Consider the following 15,552-nt stretch of genomic DNA (forward strand, 5'->3'; position numbering starts at 1 on the left):
TCTGAATCACAGTGTCGGGAACAATTCCTGTGAAATAACCCAGTAACTCTGCCTCTAATCAGCCACCTGTTTACTGGTTACCACTTATTATTCATTCATTATCCAACATGTACATAATGATAATTTTACTCCTGCATCCTTTGCACTCTGCTCATTGCACTGTTGTCTCAATCTCAATCTGTATATATGTGTTCTCTATACTGTAGCCTGTGTGTGATTTTATTATTGTATTGTAGGTAAGCACATCAGGAGCAACGTACAATCCTGAGTCAAATTCCTCGTATGCGTACACATATTTGGCAAATAAAGCTGATTCTGATTAAACAGAAACACAAAATATCCCTAAAATAGGTACAGAAAAATATGAAATGTGGTTTGGTTTTGCCAAATTCACATACAAATTTATATACAACAATCTACATATGTTTACATGTGGAGACTAAACCTAACATATACCTATTTAACAAAATGTGCTGAGTGTGCAGTCATTTTTAAAGTGACAACGAGGCAACACGAGGACTAAAGGATTCCTTGTCTGTGTTTTTTCTGCTTCCTAACACTGCTAAATTGTTGTTTTTTTTAGCAAAAGTGAACATTTTTACGCACTCTTCATGTTTACTATACCATCTATATACATTTACAGTTAGTTTTTAACATTTTGCAACCTGCTGTTCCACTCAGTCATATATCAAATTAGAGCCACAGGAAAGTTGCACTTATTTGTACTGGAGGGAAAGCTCTGTTTTGGATCATGTACTATTAAATGTAATATCATGTAATATTAAAATTGTATATTGCATGGACTCTATTTTTTTAACAGTCAAGCAAACCACTAAAACTAAAACCTTAAAATGTCACTTTACTAACATAACTCAGACCTTAAATTGTGTGGCCATTTCTAAGCTATTTTACAAAAAATATATTTAAAAAAACTTTTGATTGAATACACCAAGAATTGTGGTTTTCACAGGATATAAAAGAGGAAATTGCAAAGTTTAATATTTCACTTACTTAGTGACTCACCAATGCGTCTAATGACCACATGTATTTTCACCACAAATGTCTTTTCAGTCTGACTGATTTCCACCAATAGATTCCTGCATAAATGGTCTGATATCAGATGCAAAGTGTCTCCAATTCAGAATCTAATTAAGTTAGATCTCACTATGTCATGGAGCAGGTGTGAATCCCTCTCTTTCCACACTGTCTGCTTATCTTTGACACAGGAGGCAATCGAGCAGCAAGCCATGGTCACATTTCCATAGTACCTTGCTAACCATTTACACGTATTAATAATTTAATGATTCTGGCAATAAGACATTAAATTTCTTATTTAATCAGAAAAACCACAGGAGCTTTCTCCATATTGGTCAAATACACATCATTTGACAAATCATCCCCCCTAGCAGGCTTAATGTCTCGTGCATATTCATAGCTTTTTCAGATTTCCAATCAAAGTGGCTGGCAGGTCTCTGGTGTAAGCTGTGCCTCTCACTCCTCTATGAATCATTCATGCTGTTTAGCTCACAGTTGTTTGGGTGCATCTGGCTCTGGGAGGTATGGGGTTGGCCAAATGGAGAGGCCACATGGTGGCTCCAGATGTTTTGCTTTTGTATATGCGCAGCTCATCAAAAACAACAAGCAGTGCCACCCTGGATTCTCTGCCATCTGGGAGACACCAGACAACAGCTTCTCACGCTCCCTGGTGAATTATTGGAGGGCTCTTTTGAAAGGATATGAGTTATTTTCAGGCAATCCTCTAATGCTATATTCAGCAACTGTAACGACAGGAGCACCTATTGTGCCGTTGTTAACTGCTATGCTAGTAGCAGGCTGCTAATCTGACAATTCTTTAATCCAGGCCCTCCGCTTGAAAGGCATCCGCCCAGCTGAAGTGTCCTTGAGCAAGACAGCAAATCCCTGGAGAGCTCGGGAAGATGTTTTGTAGTTGCTGTGTGTCTGACCTGCCTGTATAAAATAAGGTAACGCACACTGACCTTGCTCTTAGGGGATCAATTCAAAAAATGATAAACAATGCTGTTCCTGCACTAACTTCAGTTTTTATTAAATTGCATCAAAACATTAATCAAAGTAATGAGAATTTTTTGAGAGCTGAAGTTCACTTTTCGCACAGAGTTTTTGAATATCTGTCAGGTCACATTACTCGGAGTGCTATGTTCTCTGCAGGCTCTTTGTGTCCAGCCCCCTGTGCACGTTGCACCCATCCCCAGATCCCTGCCACTCTCAGTAAAATCATTATTTAGTCCTTTTGTAAGCAAGCAGTGTCCCAGATCACAAATTAATCTTTCATATGTTTCCAAGATCTAGCCTTCTGTAATCCCATCTGTATGAGACACAACAAAGCGCAGCCAGAGAGCGTCCATGAATTATTCATTCATTTCTCATGAAAGGCTTTCGTTATGTCTGTCATGTTTCACTCTTGCAGGGAAAATCCATTGATCCTTGCCTTTTCTCTGACAACAAGAACAAACAAGTGACATCACATGGCTGTACATTTTCTCACATTCCGACAAATAGATCTGACAAAAACGCATAGCCAATACAGCAATGTATGATGTGCATATGTGCATAAAGTGTACACACATTACAGATCACACACTCAGACGTATTGTATGCACACACCACATTAAACACATCTTCCATGCTCTTAACCAATAGCTGCAAGTGCAACCTGAGGGAAAAGGTCTGAATTAGAACACAGCAAGGCACAGTGGATTAAGAGTCATACGTGCCTTGCCACTAATCATTTATCTCCAGTAGTATTATAATATAACAGGCATGTCTTCTTTCTGACAAGTTGCCTTCATAATTTAGTGCAACAGAATAGAGAAAACAGCATTGTTAACAAGAAAAGGCCTTAAATCACAAGCACGGAGTACATTTCCTGTGAAATATTAATGTGGAAAGTGTGTTTGTGTACAAGGAACAAAGGGCAGAGTGTTGTACATCAATGGGTTGACAGTGCTGCAGGCTCCACAGACCGGGCTCTGCTTACTCCAGCTATGGAGCATGGTGTATGTATAGGGGGTTGGTGCATGGGGGAAAGAGAGAGGGTCATTTATAATATATAGGCCTACTGGAGCGTGAGGTGTTGGGTCTGCTTAGGTTAGTGTGCATAGCTCTGTGTGGCTGGCCTTCACCTCGCTCTGAGCACTTGCCTTATTTACTTTAAAAACTTTCCTCAGGAGTCTTGTTTGGAACCTTGGGAGGCTGGATGGATAAGACGGATCCAATTCACTAGTATCTCCATTTTTACAATGATGAGCCTATTGCCTTACAAGATTGGGAGTAGGCACAACTCTCCATTTGTAAGTCACACAACCTTGTAAGTCCACATTAGTGTCTTGTTACCTGCAATGTAATGAGGTTAGTCGGGCGGTTGTCTGCAGGGTGCTCCAGTAATGCTCTTGGCTCTCAGGTCAGAGGAATCTGACTGGATCCTATTAGGAACAACATAGCGGCTTTAACTCCATTCACAGCATTGAAAAACTAAACAGACACATTTAAAAACACTGTATGTTAACTGTACATTTACTATGAATCCTAGTGCACCTGTAGATTGTCACTCATGCTTATTTTATTGTCCATTGCAGCTCTGATATGACAAGTTGCTTGTGCTGATTGTGTGTACTTGACTATGTAGATCATACAGCAGCTTGCAGGATAAGAGGGCTGTTGTTGGCCCAGGCTGCCTCCTCCCTGCCTGTCAGCGCCAAGCAGAGATGAGCTTGTGGCCCGTTCTGTCTGCTGTTAATCCTGCCTGTTCTGCTTTGTCAAAGCTGCTGTTTGAACAATGGAGCTGTCTTCTTGTCTGCTAATTTAGGAACAAACATTTGCCTGCGTAGCAAACAAGCTCTCCCAGGAAGTGCTATTAATAGGATAATTAAGCAGACGGTAATGAGCAGGATTACTGCTAATTATGACAAGATTTGTTTTGGCATTTGCCTGAGAGGCAGCGGAGTGTTAAAGTCTGCACAGGAGTTCATCACTGCACCGAGCAAGCTGGCACCTGAGTAAACACACTGGGACTCACTGGGGGTATGGGTGTGCAAAACATATGCATGTGTGTGGTTGTGGGTGGATAGGTGAAGGGTGGGGTAAACAGAGGGAAAATAATAGCAGAAAACACAGCAATGCAACACCAGGCTATCACTCTGAAACAAGGTCAATCTGACTTCATGGCTTTAAGGGGCATAAGATAACCTTGTGAAAAGTATCCATATCCTAAGACTAGTCAAAAATGCCCATCACCATTTCCCAGTCCAAACGTGATGTCATCAAATTTCTCGTTTTGTTCTGACCATCAGTCCAAAACCCAAAAACACTCAACTTACAATGTTAGAAAACAGAGAAAAGCAACCGATTCACACAGTCGAGAAGCTACGACCAGTGAGTGTTCAGTGACTTAAAATAATTAACCGATTGTCAAAGGTTCAAAGTGTCAGTACATGTTTTTCAACTGATCATGTACGCCCTATTCCCCATAGTCCTTTGATCAATAAAATACTATTTTATTAGCTAAAAGGATATTGGCACTTTTTTTCTTGTTTTAATGTGATTGTACAACCTTTTACTCTAGACAAAAAGGACCGGTAACAAAAGTAATATACAATGATTATGACATCTTATTAATGAAATACAGACTGAATAAGACTGACAGTAGACAAACTTAATGGACACACTTGTGGAACATCTGTTAATTTTTTCTAGTTTGACAGGACAATGTCTATAAAACGGGGCAACTAATGAAAATGGCTTCCATCTATTATATATCATTTTTAAAGCGTATACTTTAGGTATGTTTCTTATATGGATTCCCACATTTTGAGCCTTGTGACCCCAGATCACATCATCACTGACTTTTCTAATCTTATAAATAAAAGAAGAAAGTATATATGTGACATGTATTAAGTTGGTAGTGGTGGTATAAACATTTAAACTTTTTTTCTTCTTCACAATAAAAATGTCTCACTTGCAGGTGACAAGAAAAGAAATGTGAGCGAAGAAGCAATTCATTTTCAAAATACTCAAATGACAATAGTTTTTTTAATGAGTTTTAACTTGCTATTTTTCTGTCATTAAATGCTAGAAGAAGTGGTGATTGTTTTGAAGTATAACTTGAATGCATGTCATGTTGTGTAAAATGTGATATTTTTTTTCTCCCCTCAAGGTGTTGCTCTTTTGCAGCTAACAAAGAGAGCCAAAATGCAAATCTTCAGTTTTTACACGAGATGTTTCATTATTTTTCACCATATTAGTGTGTTATAAGTTGTAGTATTACTGTCATTCTCTCACATGATAAGAGATTAAATTAGACAGTTCTTTCCTGGGAACACAGCAGTCAGATGAATTAAACCGTGGGGTGACTTTAACCGAGATGAAACCTTAATTCACAAGATTCAATCAAAAACTGACAACAAACAAGCCTAGTTGAGGTGAAGGGGAATTTTAATGCGATTGTAGCTAAAGCTCAGACAGTGAGCCGCCTCCATTAAAGCATGCCACACGGCCCAGCAGCTCCAGATAAGACAGCTGAGTCTGGGATTTAGAGCTTTGGCTTATCGTCATCTTCACACCACTGTCTCACCAAGAGCAGAGAACATGGCTCACAAATCCCTCTCCGACTGGGAACCAAGTTTGTCTTTGGGCTGCAGGTTCAGTCCAAGTTGAGCACAGGTACGTTAATGGGTTATAACTCTCAATTAGGGCCTCGATAGCTTAGCGTCCTCTAAACACACAGCAGCTTTGGCACGCCAACAAGACTTTTCATTCTGTAGCAGAAGCTGGGATAAGATTATAGAGAGGGAGAGCTGTGTGGAGCACTGTTTCAGAAATAAAATTGCTTTTATTCCACCCAACATGTGTTCAGTGAGATTAAGGCATAATCTTACAACGTTTAATAAGAGCCCGTTTGTGGCCTTCCGGCTGAGGCGGAAAAAGTGGAGCATGCCTGCTCTACTTTAAATCCTGTTTATTGAATTATAAAGAACCTTAAAGGATCAGGAATGTGACTCATACATTTAAATATTTTATGGTATTTTCACATCAAAGCACATCATCAAGTATCAAGTATGCAGTGTTTAGAAAACTTTTTCTTTTCAACAATTTTTCAGAATTTGACTTTTTTTTTTTGTACTCATACATAAAAAAGGTACAATATCAATTACCAAAGGATATTGGTTAGAATATGAGTAATGATACTTTTTATTAAAGATTCAACATTAACGAGAAAAATGATAAAATGGTGAAGATTTGCCACTGCAACCTACATCCAAATCCCGCTATATTTTCACACATAAGGCCCTATTGGAAATCCCTAACCTCAATTTATGTAATCCAAAGCCCTTGCATGAACTTCAGCTTGAGCTCTGAATTTCAAGAGGTATTTGGAAGTTAAAGTCTCAGATCAGATTTGGACAGATTAGAATTATGAGTTGGAAGTCTGGGAGGGGTGGATATGAGGATTTGCACTGCTTCACGAGACGGCGTTGTCAGTGATAAGTTATACTGAGCCACGGGTAAGAGGATTGCCCGGACTAATCCGAATCAAAAGACATACCATGTGAATTACATCTCGAAACAGGTTCGCTTACAGAGATTAGGAACCTGCATGTAAATCCTGTCATACTCTACTCGCTGGCAGATGAGCCAGAGAGAACAAACACAAAAATGCGCTTTGTACCCTGCTGCAACTGCTGGCACCAGGTCAGCTACCAAAATCATTGCTTTCCTTGACTACAGCTTTCTTTTTGCTATTCTTTAGAAGATTAGATATCCATTGATGAGACTATCTAGGCCAGGCACACTAATTATTCACACCACATCTAAGAAAGTGTTTATACTAAGGGTTGAGAAAAACCCTCAGCTAGTGAACTGACACCCACATAGCAGCCTGCACCCCCCCCACCAACCTTCCTCGCCATTCATCCCTCCCACCATCAGCTCTAGTTCAATGAAGCATTTATTTCTCTTCCTGTTTGACATGGGTGATTCTATCAAGGCATCTGGCAGCAAGTGCTGTAATACAAGGCTTTCTGTTGAGATGTCAAAGAATGTTACTCTCTGCTGTACTGAAAGAAAAAATAGCTTACATTTTTCTCTTCTTTTTTTCCCCCTCCAGAAGTACTGAACAAACAAGACTTGTATCCCTGGCCCAGAAATGCTTCAAAGAGCACATGTCTGCTGGGACTGGCTGTGAAATGTAGAGCAGTGTTGGCTGCTTAGCTTTGCATTTCAGCCAGAGCAAGCTCATAAGAGCACTGCAGAAATCTGGGCAGAGCTGGAAACCAGAGAGAGCAGCGTATGAGGCACAGCCTCTCTCACTGCAACATCTACATGTTACTGCAATAAAAAAAAAACAACAACTGCAGTTTCATTACTTATCCACTACTCACATATTTCATACTGTCTGAACTGCATGCTCACTGCTGTGGGTAATAAGACACAGTGATCCCAGAAGGCTGTGAGCAACACAAGGCCATAGGTACATGGTACTGTTAAAAACTGATGAATAATATCATAGCTTAAAGATGGAATGAATATGTTGGTCCCTCATGTGTGCAAGGGAGATATACTATGGTAATTACCCTACACATCAAGCCTTGTGAAAAATGCAGCAAAGCAAAGATATTTTGTTGTAGATTGAATGGATGTAAATGCTGTAGGGCACAGTGTAAATGGAGAGCACTGAGACAAAAGCAGTCGGAGCCGGCATAAGAAAAACCATCAAGCGCTGGTGCAAAACTCTCTGCAACGCCGTGAAGCATGCCGAATAGAGGTCTCTCACTGCAGTATAATGGCTCATAAAGCCGCAAATGGTATTTCCACTTCATTCAGTCTCAGGGCCAGGTTCCAAGCAGCTCCTCAACGATGGAATTGAACCCATTAGCAATCGATTAAAGAACCAGCAGGCAGTCACCACTGTTCCTGCGGGGACGATGGGGTCTGGCACGGGGCAGGGGCCTGTCGGCCAGCCGAGGCTCCTGGGGGATTGAGGTTCAAATCTTTGTTTATGTAGAAATAGCGGCAAGCACTTTAACCTCGGATCCCACCCCTGTCGAGCAGATTAAGAGTCAGTCAGATTGTGAGCAGGCAGTGTTCTGGGATGCAGAGCAAGGCAGCTTTTGATTGACACATCATATTACAAATGCACAAGGTACAACACCCTCCCTGAGATAAGACGGCACCCACAGGACACCTGTGACTCCTCAGGAGACAGTGGGTTACCAATTTGATGAGCATATTCATAAGTCCTATCGAATGCTTGAGTTGTGGATGTTTACCCAGACCATGAGATATGAATGATGAACAATTTGACCTTTGGAAACAGATTAGAATTTCAATCGAGTGACCACAAACTAATCCATAAAACTATATGAAAATGGAGAGTGAAGTCATGTAATTACCTCATCACATCTTAAAATGTTCTCTCTCAGTTTTTACTATTCCTTTTGGCACATAGTGAACATACAAGTAGGAAGATATAGTGCATGAATCAAAATTTATTTTACTCTAATTCACTACTACACTATATATGCTCCATACATAGCAGCTTTTGTTCTTGGGTCCGACCTTCGCCAGCATGGGCCTCATAACTGACATTTTCAATTACACTGCAAACAACTTATCAATATGCATGGATTTCCCAGCCAATATCAGAGCAAACAGAGTCGTTTGGAGAGCGGAGTCTGTCGGGAGAGAAATAGGGCAGACATGTCAAGGTCAGGATTTTGTTAATGAGGGACGGGCCGCTGAATAATTGAATGGGCTGAGCAGTATCGACTGTTGAAGCAGAAGCGTTTAAAGCGTTGGCGATCGTTAAGGAAAATCCTCCCAGCACTTTATGTTCCATGGCAGTAATTTATGCACGGGCATCCAAGCGGCTGCCCTATGGTTCACAGCACTGAATGCACAAAGCAATGAGTGGATTAGCCAAGCACACTCTAGAAACAGCAGCCAAGCGTGCAAGTCATTCCTGTGGATGAAGTAATGGCTCTGGCAGTGCAATTATTCAGCTGTGCATTTCAAATAATGGAAATGGGGAGAAGCGTTGAATATTTGCTCTGTGCACCTAGCAGAAACATGGAAATATTGCTAATCGTGAACACAATGTCAAGGCTGGAAGTGATCAATCTGCAAGCTGCAGCAGTGACAGAGGGTGATCCAGAGTAAGGGAAACATTACATGTGATTTTTATGCTGTGTACCCTGTAAACAAGTTCCCAGACGAAGAAAAAAGACAAAAACTATGTGATGAACGACTTAAGTGATGACATCAGTTGGTACTGCCGGATTCCCTGGCAGACGCAACTGTGATATTTGGCCACAGAAAACAAATTCTGATAATTGTGGGATCAAAGCAGCAGATGTAAATGCATGTAAACAAGCTAAGTAATACTACTTTAGCCAAATGCCCCCTTTGTTTTGAGCGCAATCTCAGCCATTTTTAATCTGCACCAAGAACTGCTCAAGCTGTTGTTGTTGCAGCAGCGTCCTCGAGCAGTTCTCAGGCCTTTAAGCCTCCACCCCTCTGCAGGTTGGAAGCTTTGGGGGGCTTCTAATCCCTCTATGTAATTACTGTTCCCTGCAATGGCCAGACCATCTCTGTGTAAATCAGATTAGCTGACCTAAATCGCTCTCATTTCTCTCTACCCCATCAAACAATTCCTTATCTACACCCAGAGAGCTAAACAACACAGACACCACTCCTCCAACCTCCCACCCCCCAAAGACATGGCCTGTTTATTTGATCAGCGAAGGAAAGCAAACAGTTTCTCCATGATACACAAACAGGCTGGGCCGCGCCGACCCTGCTGGGTGGCCAGAGAGCAAGGGTAGGGTTGAGTCACTGGTGGGGCTGAAGACATGCAGATAACCACCTCCATCACGTCCACACTTCCATGCTGGGGCATTAAAAGCAAAGGAGGCGAGGCAGACACATAACATGGGCAACGATGTTGCTCAATGCATGGTAAATAAAAGGTCACCGAACATGATAGAGATGTATTACTCCTCTCTGTGCTGCCACCTCGCCTACTTCCCATCCAATTTATTCCTCAGGTCATACATTTACAACTTTGAGAGAGGAGGAGGAGGGGAGACATAGAGAGGAAATGCTGCCCTTCAGTGGGAATAGAGACAGGCTAAAGTAAAGAGGGGGAACAAATGAGGTCTGTGATCCTGCCTGTCCCCTCCCTCCCTCCCGAGCCCCAATCAGGCCGAACCACTGCTCTCAGCGCGACAGCCAGGCCTTTGTTGCGGTCTGAATGGAGGTTAAATATCCCTCGAAATCAGAGCTCTTTAGCTTTCTGGACGCATAGTCAGAGAACCAGCGCCTTTCACATGCTAATGCCCATGTTTTTTATTTCCTTTGTAACCATGGTTAGACAGCGGTATCATGCTAAAGGGCGATGAATAAAGCGGGTGAATTTGTTTTTTTTCCTCAGCTTCCCCCCGCCTTCTCTCTCCTCTTTTCTCCCATTCCTCCCCCCTTTCCCTCTCTCCTTCTTTTATCACCATCTCCTCAAGCCAGCCCACATTCCATCCCCCTCCTGCAGGGGTTTAAAAAAGCACAGATGGTCTCTCCTGACCTGCTATTCATCATTGTGTCAAAAGCTTTGTCAGAATAATGCCCCACAACAACAAGCTGAAGGATTTTATTTGTTTCTATTGATGAGGCCCGTTAATTTCACAGACGTCTCATTAGGCTTAAACCACCAATTAATTTCTTTTGTTCTCATTAAATGGCTAATTCTAAACATGAACCGCACTGACAATGAGTGCTGCTCAGAGCCAAAGCCAGACAACGCTGCTCCCGCCACGGAGCTACTGGAGCGTGAAGCGGGCAGGTACAGGGAGAAAATTGAAGAGCAGGAGGGAGTGCGAGATGGGGGGGGGGGGGGGGGGGAATGAGAGAGAAAGTGGTGGCAAGAGCAGGAAAGAGCGAGGGAGCGAAAGAGAGCCCTGACAAAAGCCTCTGTTAATTTGTAGACGCCCTTAACACTAGGCATGGATGGCAACTCATTAACTGCTTGCAGGTTGTTGTTTTTTTTCCTGTCAGGGGATCAAGTGGCCCTCAGGAGTAAAGGTTGCAATCATCTGTTGGTGGCAGCAGCCAGCTCTCAGCTATGAATAAAAAAAAAAATGAAAATAAAAATGATAGCAGAATAAATCAAAATACAAATGGGAACAAAAGAAAAAATCAAAAGCGCAGACTGGGAACCAAGGTAGTAATTTTTCTATTGGAAGTGTGCTCACAAAAGCTATCTTGTGCCTGCACTCCATTATAGCAGTGCAAGCTGTCATTATGGCCAAGGATATATGGAAGCCTCATAATATCCAGAGATTGGTAGTTTGTTAGACAGCACTGTACAATTTGCTGCAGCCTTGAAGGATCCTTGAGCTTCTCTTGACAATTTACCGAGGGAATTGCCAGAGCGTTGCCTTTTGTCTGCTGGAGACACAGGGGCAATTATCCAGCCTCCTGTAATGTTTCCCTGACTTTAATCTCCTGGCTGAGAGCGCAAAACAGAATGGGTAAGGTTTCAGAGTGCCTCTGGGTTCTATTAACACACAACTGCTGTTTCTGTTCAGGCCAGGCAGCCAAGAGAGGACGACAATCTGACAGACATGCCTCCCCTGGGCTTTTAGGGAGAAAACATGATTATGTCATAATATATTTTCGAAAAGAGATCCATTTGAAAGATTGCCCCTCTGTCTTTTCAATCTAACATGGCTCTGCTTTTGTCAGGCACAGTGGGAGCACTGGGAGTGACAGATGCTTCAATGAACCAAACAGGAATAGAAATAAAGTGTTTACCAGGAAAAAAAAAGCACCAGAGACCGGAAGCAGGGGCAAGAAATCCAGTTTCACTAACAATTTCATCAAATGAATCTCAGTTGGTTGTCAAAATTTTCCTGGGGTTTACTTAAATGTGTTATTTTAAAGCAAGTATCCTGCAGAGCTGCCTTGTTCATAAACACATCTTTACGGTTTTACTCATAAATACTTTCACCATAAATAAAGGGGAAAAAGGCACATTTCAGCAAAATACTGGAGGTGCAATAATAAATCAGTAATAAATCAAATTAGTTGATTAACAGAACAAAAAAGTAATTGGCAACTTTTGTGATAATCAATTAATCATTTTAATTGTTTTCAAGCAAAAAAAACAAAAAACATTCTTGTCCCAGCTCCTCAAATGCTTTTCTTTGTTATACTGTTTATGACAGTAAACAGAAAACTTTTGGGTTTTGTACTGTTGGTTGAATAAAAAACAACATTTGAATGGATCTCCTTGGGCTGTGGGAAATAATAGCAGGCGTTTTTAACTATTTTCTGACTATTTTCAAACAGAAAAATAATTGGCAGATTAATTGTCAATGCAAATAACCATTTGTTGCAGCCCTCAAAAATATTACAGAGGACTGGATTTTGTATGATTGTAGTCCAGATTGAAACTTGTTTTTCAGAAATATCATTCCTGTGGCCCCAGTATGTGTGTCTGTCCACTCCACTAAATGATGGCAAACATATCACTTTGTGGCTGAGAATAACACTTGAGCTTCACAACAGAGTATTTGGACAGGGTTGAGCTCACCAGCCCAGAGATCATGCAGCCACTTCACCACTTATACTGTATGTGTAAGAGCTTTCCAAAACACCAAGAGACAAGAGGTGGGCAATCTTATGATCAAAGTATATGCCTTTTAGATTGTATGCTGCTCTCTGTACCTCTCCAGTGATGAGGATAGTGCACTACAGCAATATTGAAATGAGAGCATTTGCTGTGGGGGAAGCAAAAGGTCCAGTGTTTCCTAATAGAGTATGAGATGCTGCATATGAGACACTTACATTTCTCAGATAATAAATAAAAATACGACTTTCCCCCACAATACTCAATCTACTGTGCTGTTAGAACAGGACATGGCTGACATATAAAACGTAAGAAATTCCTGTGAAATTATAATTAGGATGTGTCCAAAAAGTAGTCTACAAGTACTGTGCATGGATAACTTTCATCAGCATCGTGGATGTGACTTCATAATCAACATGTTTAGTTAAGGTTGCTTACGCCAGGTTCATCTGACAGCAGATTATCAGGGCTCATTATTGTTGTTTTTGGAAAAAGAAGTATGTGTGTGTAAATTTTACAGGTGGAAATTTGATGGTAAAAAAACAGGTATAACAAAAATAATGGTGATAGGACCATCTGCAACATAAACATTCAGGAGGTTTCACTGATTACTGTTTTTACTTTTTAAAATTACTTTAGTTTTAGTTTAAGGGTGCCTGGTCAATCTTCAGCACAATAATGTTACACAGCTCTTATTTGTTTTGACCCTATTTGTTCCCTTCAGTTTCCATAACCAGAAACAGTTGATGGTGCTCTGGACAAAAAAACTCTACAATCTCTTAAATTCAAAATAATAACTCATGACGATTTGCCTTCAGAGCCCTGTTTTTCCAGTCAAATCAAGCTGAGTTAACGTTAGCTAACTGAGTTAGCTTGATTTGATTGTTGAATTGACCAGAGTCTGCATATTTTCAGTTCTTCAAAATTGGTTTAAAACGTATCTGGAGCTGCTGTCACACCAACCGACATTAAACACTCACCGACTGAAGGTTTCAATGGTGGCCATTTGTTAGCTTTCCTTTGGAGCACCTGTGGTGAGCTTGAGTTATTGTAACATGCAATGGATCCCAATGGTAACGATCCTTCACTGCAGGGAAAAAACAAAGAAACCAAAGAAATGTATCAAATCACTTCTCCAGCACAATACACTTCCCTGCTGGCCATCTGTATGATCAATATGTTGCTAACGGTGGCCGTTTAGCCAAAACACGTGTTAAATTTATCACGTCACCCGACGATCCAAAACCTCCAGTATCCGTTAGCTAACGGCTAGCACAACACGGCTAATCCATAGCTGGGGCATTTGCTCTTGCCATTTCCAAGATATGTCAGGTATGTTAGGTTAAGTAGCATTATTGCTCAAATCTCAGCTCCAGAGTCAACCAGCAGGAAGAGTTAGCAGGTGCAATGCAAAAGGATGGGACGGATTTGACTATTTTACAAGCACCTGTATGCGGGTATAAGTGGCAGCTACTAACATTAGGGAGGGTGTAGCTGTTTATTTTTTTGTTTGTTGCAGTACTGGTATTTTATACAACCCAAACTGCAAAGTTTCAAGTAGTAAAAAGTTAGATATGCAATTGGCATATTAGCTGATGTGTGCCAATATATAGTTAAAATACTAATGGTTGCATGTTTTCCCTTAATTAATTAATCAATAGATTTAGAGCCATCACATAATTTACCATAAATATGTCCTGCATTTCTTGAAGTGATAAGTATCACACTGAAGGTATAGATAAAACAATCTATCCCATTTTATTCAACAATGCCAAAGGGAATAGACAGAAGTAATATGTTGGTCCTATGCTGTATTTATTGTGAAATAATTATTCACACAAACTGAGATGAATCCATATTTAAAATTGAGGAAAATATACCCTCTTTTAAGTATTAGTATGTGATCAGGCAGTTAATCAGATTCATATAAAGATACCTTCCAAGTAAACACAGGCAGCAGTATAGGCCAAAGGGAAACTAAGCTCCCACCACTTTAGCTCAATACCACCATTTCCTCTGTAATTAATGTTGCTTATACACCTCCAGCTGTGCCTTAATCAAAGAATGTGTGTGGAAATATAATTAGCATGTTAGCATAATGCACATAATAAAGAAGTACTTGAAGTGGTCTTGATCTCAACATCAAAGAGCACGTTGGTTCCTTCTCAGGGCATTAGCATCATACAAATCTAATTACTCTGGGTATTGAATTTCTGGATTTTAGTGGATACTTGGAACAAATATAAAGGAATCTCCCAACAATACTCTGGCCTTTCAACGAAAAATGGCCGTTACCAAAAGGGCAGACATGAGAAGATAGTGAAACAACATACTGATAATGTGTAGTTGCCTGCTCCTCAGGACACATCAGGAGGAATTTAGTTTTTCTAGCTTCACGGCCCTCCAGCTGCGGTGACACAAACCTGCCCAGTGCAGACAGTCTCTTGACCTCAATATCTAAAATAGCATCAAGTCCATTACTGTGCCTGTGTCCTCTGACTAAGCCCTGAGACTCCACAGGCTGAAGTGCAACATCAAGTTCTCATGTAGAAAGCCCTGTGAACATCAGTAGTCTGAACACAGCAGCAAAAGCAGCAGCAGCAGCAGCGGCGGCGGCAGCAGCAGCAATCCAGCCTAATCCAAATGAATCCGGGTCTCCCAGGTTTGTTCATCCTGGTTGGAGGGTGATGACTGCTCTGCTCTGCTGGGGTGCTTATCTGCTCTCGGTGGTCGGTGGCTGTACAGGAACTCGTGTTATCAGGGCTCAGCCTGCTCAGGGATTGGAGGGCCCATGGAAAGTAAACATAGAACATGTCCTTTGCTTATCTCTCCCAGGAGAGTGTGTGTGTGTGTGCTATGTGTGTGCGCATGTGTCTCTGACAGAGAGAGAGATGCAC

The 15,552-nt window shown here is 41.2% G+C and overlaps 1 long non-coding RNA gene across 1 annotated transcript; it reads right to left on the reverse strand.

Annotated features, from left to right (window-relative positions):
* Window positions 1-2,040: 2,040 nt before the first annotated feature.
* LOC119894004 lies at window positions 2,041-13,950 on the reverse strand. The gene is made up of 3 exons (XR_005442858.1): window positions 13,636-13,950; window positions 3,373-3,461; window positions 2,041-2,474 (listed from the first exon to the last, which is right to left on the reverse strand). It is a non-coding gene; the product is annotated as an uncharacterized LOC119894004 (long non-coding RNA).
* Window positions 13,951-15,552: the final 1,602 nt, after the last annotated feature.

This window comes from Micropterus salmoides, unplaced genomic scaffold (genome assembly GCF_014851395.1).
Source record: "Micropterus salmoides isolate LMB-PRFRI ecotype aquatic unplaced genomic scaffold, ASM1485139v1 Ms_hic_scaffold_8, whole genome shotgun sequence".
Lineage (NCBI taxonomy): Eukaryota > Metazoa > Chordata > Actinopteri > Centrarchiformes > Centrarchidae > Micropterus > Micropterus salmoides.